This window comes from Triticum dicoccoides, chromosome 2A (genome assembly GCF_002162155.2).
Source record: "Triticum dicoccoides isolate Atlit2015 ecotype Zavitan chromosome 2A, WEW_v2.0, whole genome shotgun sequence".
Taxonomy (NCBI): domain Eukaryota; kingdom Viridiplantae; phylum Streptophyta; class Magnoliopsida; order Poales; family Poaceae; genus Triticum; species Triticum dicoccoides.
In genome coordinates this window covers 786,226,133-786,238,887 of record NC_041382.1, presented here as the reverse complement: position 1 = coordinate 786,238,887, position 12,755 = coordinate 786,226,133, and positions in this window count along the sequence as shown.

Below are 12,755 nucleotides of genomic sequence, written 5' to 3'. Positions count from 1 at the left end.
ACCCCGTTTCAGTTTCAATAAACCGTAATTTCCAGATACTAGGTACTACTAGATATCTGCAATTGCCAGATATCAATTTCATAAAGCATTATAGGTATTGGCTAGTACTCCCTCCATTCCAAATTACTCGTCGTATTTGAACTAAAACCACGACGAGTAATTTGGAACGGAGGGAGTACTAGATAAGAATTTCATATATAGTCAACATGCATCCTCAAACAGTACTAGGTGATATCGACGACGATCATCATATGTAGTTCTAGATGATATCGACGACGATCATCATATGTAGTTCTAGATGATATAGCCACACACACATATGTAGTTCTACATGATATCGACGCCGATCATCATCCTGAAGCCTGGGAGGTGGGTGTTCCTGATAATAATTAGGATGGCCTGTCCAACACGAAGATTCTCGCCAACGAGGAATCTCTTCCATCCAACCGAGTTTAAGTGTGTGCGGCCGTCTGTGTCCATGCGGTAAGTATAGGTGATGACGGAGCCCCTTGCGCTAAGGCGTAGTCCAACTGAGCCTTTTTCAGCAGGCTTGATACCACAACTCACAGATAGGTTCTTTGGCAATTTCTGAATAAGAAAAAACATATCAATTAATAAATAGCCTCGCACATACTCTTGCAAATATATTTCTATTAAGTATAGATTTCTACACTATCAAGAGACACAGTACTACACATTTGTACTAATTAAGCATGAATTCTACTAATAAGTACATATGGATTATCTACACTACTAATAGTTCCTTGGATTCTACACTAATAAGCATGTGATCAGACTCTACACTAAAGCATATCATCGACTAGATTCCACACAACATATCATTGGACTCTACACTAAGCATATCATCGGATTGACTAAGCATATCATCGGATAATTTGCATTTGTAAGTATAACAATAAAGCATATATATATCATCAAATTACTATAGTCAGTGTAACATACCATTTCATGCCGATCGACCATGGTACTTGTCAGGCGAGTCGCGAATGGCACCCCGACAAAGTCATCCCGTGGCGGAATTATGTCCCATAGGTAGCACACCTCCTCCTCGCTCAGCCTCATTCTTTGAGCTACGGTGGCTTCATGAAGTGGGTTCATCTTCATCGAGTGGGTCCTCATTATCTTCACCATCTTCATCATCTTCATCATCTTCGTCATCTTCATCATCTTCCACCAGGTTGATATAAATGACAGCCAGCTTGGGTCTTTCTGCTCTGAAGGAGAAGCTGATCAACTCACCACCAGTAAGACGCATGCGGGCGAGGAAACGGGCCCATCCATCTCCTCCAATTTGCGACATATTGCGTCCTTTCTCGACCTCCATAGTGTATGGCCCATCAGGAGCCTCAAATGTCACAGTGTCTCATGTCAACTTGTTGAATTTTAACCTCAGATTGCATGGGACGATCTGTGTAAAGAAACAAAATGACACAATGCAGTAATGCCAACACTAAAAATAAAATAGTTGTTACATTTCATCTAATTTCTTACCGCCGCATGACGAAAACTCGGCTGGAAGTAGATGCCGAACAGCTTGCCAGTTGCAAGGCTGCTAGCGCACCTTGACTTGCACAGTCGACATGGTGGTGGTGGTGGCGGCGCCATTTTCCTAAAGCAATATGAGCAAAGGATTAACGATCCAGTTCACAGGAAAGAAAAACAGTAGTGTGTGATATTTTTGGTTCTTCTTCAGTTATATTTTCATAGTGGAACCCGATCTCAAAAAGTAAACAACAAGCTCTCAATTAACTTACTAACACCTTCTATAATAGAACCAACAAGTCTTTTTAAAGATTCCAATAAGAGACTACATACGGAGCAAAATAAGTAAATATACACTCTAAACTACATCTATATACATCTGTATGTAGTCCATAGTGAAATTCCTAGAAAGACTTATATTTAGAAACAGAGGAAGTATTTCTTAGGGGATATCACAGTGATATGTCATGCAACCATGCATGTGCAAATTGGAAGCTTGATATTTGACATTAAAGAATTGAGCTTGAGTAGCATACCGTTTACATTCGGTCTATAGATGGAAAAACCGTACTTCACTGGATGATTGCCTACAATTTAAGTTTAATGCAATACGGATTTCATTTAATTTACAAGCATATGTTTCTAGAGAATTTTATTACGTGGCAATGCATGAGCATCAGGGAGTAGCTTGCGTCAGCCGGCCCTCATGTCTAGCTCGATGATGTTAGTTTTTCAAACTATAAACATTCCTTTGCGCCGGTGTGGTTCAGTGTCAGTGTGGTGGCATGACTCATCGCTTTCGGATTGATCGCGTTCGAACATTACGATGAGTAGAATGGCCACCGTGGGTGACAATGGGAAGAAAGATAGCCGATGAGACAAATGGGGCATCAAGTTGAAATAAAGGGCGTGGATTGTGGGTGATGATGAAGGGTTGTGATATTATTTTTGCTAGTACACATACAAATTAATATCGATACACATATAATAGACACAGATACACCCTGACAACAAACTTAATTATATGCCCTAAATTAATGTCGATACACATATAATAACCATAGATACGCCCTGATAGTGAAAACTATATTACCGCCTAGGCCGCACCTAGGCCACTTATGCACCGCCTAGGAACTAGGCGAAGGCCAACCGCCTCGCTTACGCCTACCACTTTTTTCAACCTTGGTCCTTCCATTATGCTTTTGAAAATTCCTGACTTATTATACTTGCCCATGCCCAAGACATACCCTTATTTGACCATGGGTACGGAGAAAGGGCGATACCTCCTAATTGGGTTACAAGTCCAGAAGGATTCGACCATGAACATTTCGTTCAAGAGAATCTTTCACATGACTGGCTTCCTGCAAAACCCAGTAAAGAGCAACTTGACAACCTCTATGGGAAACTCCATGAACACACAGTTTCTATTTCTACACACTCACTGAAGGGCTGCAGGAAGTGCAGCGTTAGAGCTAAGATTGTGAATAATGGGAAAATTACCCTTAAGATGAAGCATTATGGGACTCCAGTCACTTTATATATTGATGAAGTCATGAAGGTGAGTTACTCGTATAGTTATACTTTCTCTTTCTATGTGGGATATCATTACCGAGGTAAGATATATCATAATTATAATAATCTCATTCATGTCTGCTTGTTACTACCCATTGTTACATCTGATGGTACCACATGCAGTTCAGTCCATCTTTATGGTTGTTATTCTTTAATATGTAGAATACCTATCATAATATCCGCGTGTTGGATGCTCGAGATGGTGGGCAGTTCTTGGTGTTTCTTGGACATAACTCTATTGGGTACATTTTAGCTTAGAGAGTGTTTGCAAGTCTAGCTCTCATTAGATCTGTATATTGATGTTACTTCTCTGATGATCCTGCAATTGTGGAAGATTTGAAAGAGCTTTGGACATTCAGTCATCATTTTCTATTATGTAAGTTCAGTGTTCTGTTTGTTTGTATCCTTTAGATATATCTGCATCCATGTGATATTTTCTAAATAGTGTTGAATTTGTATGTAGAGAAGAAACCATATTTGGAATTGATTCAATGGAGTTGGGGATTGACCATTTTGATGCAGTTTATCAAACCCCTGACATGGACGAGGATGCTGATACTGTGTTGTCTATCCACTTTTTCCTTTTACTCTTTGGGGAATCTCCACGATCAGATATTATGAAGAGAATTATTTTTTTGCACCATAAAAACCATGGAATAAAGTGTGCAAAGGTGCTTGCCTCCTAAGGTTGATGATTGTAGAGACTGACATCGCAGCAACCTTGATGGTTCAGAGAGTGATTCAGAGCAACCCATCTATACCTCATCACACCTTGACTGAGATGTTCAAAGGGAGGAAAAATTCATAAGAGAATGGTGCAGCACCAGTGGAACACTATTGTAGTAAATAAGAAGAAACTGCAGAAGTTTACAGTTTATCGAAGGAAATGAATGACAATGACAAGTTTGTTTTATAGCAAGACTGCCTACAAAAGGATAATAGACGAGTGCATTTCTCTGATAACTCAGATCTGGAATGTTCATTTTAGGGAAGGATGAAATGTCTGTGAGGGCCTCTGCCGCTGAACTATTGATGGCAAGTACAGATATCAATATGCAGACTACAATAGAATTGTGGATGATTTAACTTTATACTAAACATTTTTACCATTGTTGTTAAAACTTATTTTCTCAACGAATAGATTTAACTGGAATGATTTTCTATTATACTTAGCAAATCTATTTTTTGAGTAATAGCAGAACTAAGCACATAGTAATCTTTATAAATATTGAGAGATAATATTTTAACAATGTAATTTTATCAAGTATATGATGAAATACACATATAATAAATGGAAGGGATCCCTAAATATAAACTATAAATTATACAAAGTGGCATTGGTTTTTTTTTGAGATAATGCCTCTTCAAAATTGTTGGCTAGGACTTTAGTGTTTTTATATAGCGAAATAAGAAGGAAGTTGCATGTATTGGTAGATTAATTTATTCCACCTAGATGAATTAAAGTTAAATGTATGGACTTGTATCTATTTTAGTTTCTTAAATATCATGGCTTAGAGCTCTAAAGGAGATAGAGGTTTCTAGAGCTCTAAAGGAGATTCCTGCAATGCCCGATCCAGATGTTGTTTATGGGTTAAGATCAACTAGCCATCAACCCGTGCATCTGCATGGGCTAGCCATCAATCTTGAGTAACATGTGGATGCTAATATGAATTAGTTTTCAAAACTTTGTTGGGAGTTACTTAAAAAAGGAATATTAGGACATTTATATAAGTATATATTTGAATGTTATAACATTAATTTTTGATATTTAAATATTGTAACAGAAAATAGTGTTTGTTGACACACTTATGATTTCTTATGATTTGAAGCAGACATAATGTGGTTATTGAATCTAATGATTCTTCTGTTTTATCAGAATACTTTGCGAACTTATATGATTTTATCCTAAAAAAATAGATTGCTATACATGGGATTGAGTAGGGTATTACAATGTAAATTTGTACTACCGAGTTGGTAAGAAAAACATTTCCCTTTTATCATTTTAACTACCAACGTCAGTAGGAGTGAGATGGTTGAAAAACTACTGCAAAATTCACTGCAAGTTCAATTGACTATGAAGCGGGGGCATAACATCAGGTTAGTTAATGTGGCGCATGACCACATCTCTTTATTATATTCAGATCTGCTTATGGGTAATGAGGTCAAAGGAAAAATGACAAATATTTGCGGCAAAGGAAAAGTTATGTGAAAAAGGAAAGTCCATGTGAAGTATTAAACTTTGATGACACTACCTGATATATGGTTGAGTAATGTTAAGACTATAACAAAAATAACCGAGAGTGAAACAACTAATATATTAAATGTCATATCTCTTTTTAAATTGGATGAAAAATTAGAATCCCATTACTATTCAAATATACACAGAAACGTTTACCTGAATGCCAAAAATATTTGTCGCGAATCAGGCAGCTGTTTTTTAATAGTTAGAAAGGACAATAAGGTGCATATGCAAAATTAGGACTACATCTTCATTACAAAAACCGTGGCGCTATTCCGAAGATAATCTCAACATATGAAACTTTACTTCAACCGAATGTGGTAAATCTGCATTATAAGTTACTTGTTTTGCTAAGCGTACATCTCAGATTATCAGAAGAAGATCACGAAAGAAATATAAACTGCAAGTTATATGAATCCGAAGGCTATGTATGTTCCTTTTCATAGCTTCCATGATGGACATCGTTGGACCATAAGTAGGATCCTCTATCTAGATAACGGGATTCTGCTCCAGGGCACGGAAGAAAAGTTAGAAGTGTATAATTCCAAATCCATGCCCACCACTCTATGGTGCATAGGCATTAATCAAAATATTGAGTCTATAAATAGTAGGAAAATGTAGCTAATTCATTTGAGTAAATATGGCTTGCAAATATCATGCATTCAGCTGAAACTGTCCATGTATAAATGGCGATCAGCAAGGATCACGTACCAAGAAAAGAGCACGGAGAGAGGGCAGCGAAGCAACCTACCGTCCAGGTCGTGCGGACGAGCAGGCGTGCTCAGGATTGACCGGATAAGGTTGTTAGCTAGGAGTAGGCTAGTTGGTTAGTGCGTGCATGCATCTGCTGGATAGGGACGTGCATGTAGGGTTGGTTAGTGGGTGCTTGGTGCGTGGGTTCATGGCCGGTGTGGCTGGCCGTTGAGTGCGTGCGTGCGTGTGTACTAGCCTGGGTATAAAAGCCCCTGATTTTTGTAACCGCATGAGCGGAGCCAACTAGTTGGAACAAACATACACAAGAGCTATGCGGAGCTATCCGGAGCAGATGATTCATGGCAACATTCTCTAATTCATTGCAACATGGCGCGATGCGTGTGGGCTTTGGAAGACCCTGAACTTGTTGAAGTCGTGGAAAACAATACTGAGCCAGATACGAAGAGGTGGGTTTTTGCCTTGTTGGATAGCTTACCTCATGAAGATTTCACTAGAGTGCTAGTTATCCTATGGGTGATTTGGCACGCGCGCCGCAAGGCCATTCACGAACAGAATTTTCAGTCCCCACACGCTACAATCCATTTCATCAACACGTATATACGTGAGCTTGATGAGTCCAGAGTAAAAAAGAAACCGGCCAGTTCTTCTACGGCCAGCACGCACTTGAGGCAACGATGGATCCCGCCGGTTGCAGGCTGCTGCAAAATTCATGTTGATGGGGCTACTTCCCGTACATCAAATGATGGGTCTATAAGTGCCGTTTGCAGGGATGACATGAGCAAGTATCTTGGTGCATCGGCAGTAAAATACACAGATTGCCAGGAGGTTGTCTCAGACATACACAAGGGCACGGGCGGCCGTTACGCGAGCATTGTCAAAGAGATCATCTCCCGAGGTTCACACTTTTCAGCATGCTCCTTCGTCTTTGAAGGGCGCGAAACAAACTTTGAGGCGCACAACCTCGCCAAACACACTTTGGGACTCTCTCCGGGACACCAACTCTGGCTACTTAATCCCCCGGATTTATCTTGTATTCCTATGTATCTGGATATTGATCAACAAATGAGAGTGTGTTTGGACTCAAAAAAAAACTAGTTGAAACAAAGAAAAACCAGGGCGTTGGTCGCCAGAAAAAAAAAAGTGCTTCTTCTACCTTCGTTCAGAGCTAGTCTAGGGCTGCACCAACAGAGAGCAGCTAAATAGCATAACTATGTATTCTATTTGCAGCATTATAAATGCCATTATCAGTACTTCACACCTTACAATAGTACAAATGACGATCTGTCCGGTTTCTTGCCTGAGAGTGACATTAGGAAATAATTTACAGAAATTTCAACATATTCTAAGCATAAATTAAAATAAACACGACTAATTAAAACATGTGCGTCATTGACCTTTCTCCACGCCAGGTGAGACCCGTCGGCAGCTGTTGGACTCCTTGCTGTAATGCTTCTTAGAAGTATCCATGCGGAAGGACTGTGACCTTATTAGTGGCAAAAAACAGCACGACAGAATACTTCAGCTCACATCGGTCAGAAGTTACAGCCACAACGGATTTTATTGCACAGCTGGGCCGGCGTCGCTGGCTTTGATCATTGTCTTCTGGCTTTAATTTGCATCGATAGATCGCACTTCACGGGTATAGATGTTGCACCCTGCTTTTAGCATTGACCATGCTGCACACGTGAGGTACAGTTTAATTTACCATACACCGTTTCAAGCCTAAAAATACCTAACCTTTCAAGCCACTCCAGAACACTCCGATTGAGTTTGTGACTCTTGAGTCTTGAAGTTGACCATGCCTTCCTCGCCATGCTGCAGGGAGGCTGCAGGTCTGGTGCTTCATTGCGGAATCCATCAAGCCTGTGGGAGAAATTTCTAGGATCTCTCTTTGAAACTGCCATCAGTACGTCAGCTCCTCCTCGACGTCAATCATCATGGAAATTAACCGGACCAAGAGGAAAAGCTAGATTACTTTGTCGTTGCTCGTCACCGTCAGCTCGAGTCATCCTTTCTGTATTGTTTAGTGTTCCGTTGGTGCAAGGAGTCTAAGAGGATTTATGGGATAAATTTCTACCGTAGTTCCCCGACCACCACAACAACCGTCATCTCTCTTTCAATCTGCCATTAGTACATTGGCTCCTCGTCTGCATCAATCGTAATAGAAACTGATCAGATCAAAAGGAAAAGCTAAATTGCAGCTTCATGAAAAATTAAAAGCTGGGGAGGTTGAAAGGCTGCACAATAACACGATCATTTCAGCCTCCTTTTTAGGTCAATCTGGACGACTTGGAGAGGGGATCATGCCCAAGATACTATATTCAGTAGCTTGTCGAAGAGTTTGTCCTCTCATAATCACCAAGAAACAGATCCTACGGTCAATTAGTTAGTTTTTCCTCGTCCTCAAGTCGGAGACATCATCAAGCGGTCTGGCAGGTGAGGTACACATGATCAATTGAACCGGAAACCCAAGGTAGGTGAGGTAGGGAGGCATAACTTAGTGGGCTTATCCACCCTGGACGCCGGGCCGGACACCTGCTTCTTCTTCGCAGGTCACTAGTAGAAAAAGGGCCATTTGTTCCGGTTCATAAGGCCCATCTGTCCCGGTTTTGGAACCGGGACTAAAAGGTCGTTACTAATGTCCTTGGCTTTTAGCCCCGGTTCTTACACGAACCGGGACAGATGGGCTTCCACGTGGCCGCTGCGGCCAACCCAGGCAGGGGGGCCTTTGGTCCCGGTTGGTGACACCAACCGGGACCAAAAGGCATCCACGCGTCAGCAGCTGGTTGGAGCTAAGGTTTTTTTTGAAAGCGGGTGGTTTAGGGGTTTTGGGGTTAATTTAGGTGTTTCATATATTGTGTTATCTAGCTAATTAATAGAGAGAAGTATCCTCTCTTATCTTCATGCTTGGTCGACGTACGCTACGTATTATACGTATAAAGAGGACTCGACACGCTAGCTAGTAAGCAAATGAAGGAAACAGAAGACCGTCATGAACATATGCATACAGAGAGAAGTGATATCGACCACCTTGAAACTATGTAAAACCTTTCAATGCAACAACAAATGCGATTATAATCACAACTAAGATAACAATTGATTCAACAGTATAATGATACCAAGCCTCGGTATGAATGGCATATTTTCTAATCTTTCTAATTTTCAACCGCATTGCATCCATCTTGATCTTGTGATCATCAACGACATCCGCAACATGCAACTCCAATATCATCTTCTCCTCCTCAATTTTTTTATTTTTTCCTTCAAGTAATTGTTTTCTTCTTCAACTAAATTTAACCTCTCGACAATAGGGTCGGTTGGAATTTCCGGTTCAACCACCTCCTACATAAATAAAATCTATGTCACGTTGGTCGGCATAATTGTCATAAACAATAAATAAACCAAATAGTTATAAAAGGATAGTATATACCACATCCGAATCATAGACAGGACGAGGGCCGACGGGGGCGGATACCAAAACCATCACACTATATAATAACAAGGAATAATAAAAGTAAGAAAATTAGACAAGTATCTATCTCAAGTAAGAATTTTTTTCTTTCAGAAAGACGATAAGAACAAGAGGCTCACCACGGTGGTGCCGGCGACGAGATCGGCGCAGGCGATCGACGTCGGTGAAGACGGGGATGGGACGTGACGGACCGCTAAACCTAGAAAAATCTCGGGGAAAATGGAGCTCGGAGGTCGAGTTTCGAGAGAAGAAATATTAACTAGTGTGGCTCGAACATTTCATCGAACACCTCATGTGCATAGGAGGTGAGCTAGAGCACCCAAATGCCCTCCCCTCGCCGGCCAGCAAAAAACAGAGCAGTGTGGAGTGCTCTGCTCGCCGACGATAGGCTATATATAGGCAACTCATTTGTCCCGGTTCGTGGCTGGAACCGGGATCAATGGATGTGGGCCAGGAGCGAGGCCCATTGGTCCCGGTTCGTGCCTAGAACCGGGACAAATGGGTCTAGACGAACCGGGACCAAAGCCCACGAGGCCCCGGCCGGCCACCTGGGCTCACGAACCGGGACGAATGCATCCATTGGTCCCGGTTCGTATAAGAATCGGGACTAATGGGATGGCCAGGCCCGAACGAAAGCCCCTTTTTCTATTAGTGGGAGTGGGGTGGTGCTTTCCTTGCTGAGCGTGTGGCCTTCGACGCTCCAGCGACACTAGGAAGCTCCTACCTCCTTGAAATGATCTGGCCAATTACCCGGTCAGTCCTAGTCCCGCGATGGCGGAGAACAAAGTAAGACGTGATGCATGAAGGGGAGACGATCCAACTGAATTAGGTCCATGTGAATCTTGTTTCCATCGACTTTACGTAGAGGAATATTGGAAGATCGAAATCAAGGGGAGGAGGCGGCCGAGGTAGGGCTCTTGATTTCTAATTACAGATAGACTGGCAGGGCCGGGCGGACAAAATCCGGGGCCCTGTGCGAAACTAAAAAATGGGGCCCTATCTCATTAAAAAAATAAACTAACGAGAAATTATAACGTACTCTCTTTGTTCGAAAATACTTGTAAAAAATGGATGTATTTAGACGTATTTTAATTTTAGATACATCCAATTTTATCTATTTGTGCGACAAGTATTTTCGGACAGAGAGAGTATATATATCAAGCAGAATTATTTTATAATGTACTCCCTCCGTTTTTGAATATTTGTCTTTCTAGACATTTCAAATGAACTATCATATACGGATGTATGTAGACATATTTTAGAGTGTAGATTCACTCATTTTGCTCCGTATATAGTCACTTGTTGAAATATCTAGAAAGACAAATATTTAGGAACGGAGGGAGTATATTATATAATGTCTTACATAACAATTGGACGTATAAAATATCATACCTATTCAACTCCTGGTTGCTCTTTATTTGAAAAACTTCATTCTTTTAGTATTCTTCGAAATGAAATCTTCAATGATATCCTCGTAATCAATCTTCTCCAACACTTCACTCTCAAGTGCTATTGTGGCCAAATCGTTGTGTCTTTGTTATGTCATAGTAGTACGCATATAGAACTTCAATAGCTTCAACTTAGAAAAAACTTATTCCTGTCGATGCCACTCAACAGAACTCTATATGCAATACTTGCATTGGGAAAACAGTCATGCTGCTTTAAAAAATTCAGAATTTCAAGAGGTCCGACATTTTCTTTAGGCATGAAATTTTGAAGAAACTTCAACTCAACAAACAGATCATTAGCATCAATATCAGATTGTTTATCCTTCATAAGGGAAGCCTCAAGATTAACACAAGAAGATTTCAAACTATCCATATCCAATGAGCGCAATGTTTCCGAGGTAAACAAGAAACCAAAGATTTTCTGGTAACCTTGATATTGCTGAAATCTCTTTGTGAGTGAGGAAATTGCTTGATCAACAACAGGTGTAAAATAGTTTTGGGTCTTGTTCGGTTGAACTGCTACTGTGAGTGTGATCTCTAATGAAGACACGAAGTAGCGATCCCTGCCAAAAAATTAATTCTGAAATTAGGAATTATGAGTAGGAACCGAAGTTAATCGGAAAAAGGACTCGCTAAGCACCTGAAAGCTGGAGTCGATCGGTGACGGATGACGGATCGATCCGCAACGAGCCAATGAGTATGAAATATGGTAGAGAAAGTCAGGAACAGGAAGGTCAAATGAGGCGAAGGCGACGAGATGATCCCTGAATCCCGTTTCTGTTTCGCGATTGAGAATAGGACCTGATCGAGAGTTCGAGACGATCCCAATTCCCGATCGTAGCCTGTAGCGTAGCACAACAATCTCGGTTTTCTTTACGGACGATCTGTTTCCATCTTACGATCGTTCTTTTAGGAATGATCTGTTTTTCCATCTTACTCACGGCCTGTAGCGTAGCGTAGCGTAGCATAGCGCTCGATGGCAACATAGGCCCAGCTCCAACGCCTCGCGGCGCAGTACGGCCTTGATCTGGATTCATTTTTAAGAAATACTAGGCCTACATATCAAATTTGGGGCCCCCCAAAATCATGGGCCCTGTGCGGGCCGCACGTTTGGCACAACAGTGGGCCCGGCCCTGACGGCTCGTTCCACTGTGGTGCAGCGGTGCCCAGCAGCGTGCGCGTGCGCACCCACTTGGCAACGCAGTAGGGGTTCTTGCTGCCGACCAGGCCGTGCGCGCTGAGGATGCCCACCTCCACTCCTCCAGCACGCTTATGGCACTCTTCCGGAGGTTTTTCGCTGTCGGCTGCAGGTCGCTGCTGTAGTGCATCCGCTCGTCTAGCACGTTGGTACACCATCTCCAGGCTCATCTTCAGGTGTATCCTGCTGGCGAACGTCTTGGACGACTCCCGGTTCTTGCTCCCGATCGTGACGTCCACCGTCATCCCGAGCAAGCGCGACAGATTGAACCATTTCGACGGCACTGACTTGGCCATGTCGTTGGGCGGCAGGTACAGCGACGCTACGGGGACGATGATGCGTCTGATGGGCTCATCTCTTCCGGGGCCGACCCTGGGGGAGTAGTAGACCTGGGAGCGCGTTTTGGCGAGAGCCCCTGGTGACACCGAGTACGCTTGGCCTCATCCGCCTGGGTACCGACCCAGACGGCGAGCATGATCTCGCCGAGGCTCTGGCCATGGTGGAACTTCTGGCCATGGGCGTCGGAGAGGCTGTACCACTGCGGCGCCAACGGGCTGTCGATGATGCGGCCGATGAACTTGTCGCTGCTGATGTCCTTCTTAGAGAGAG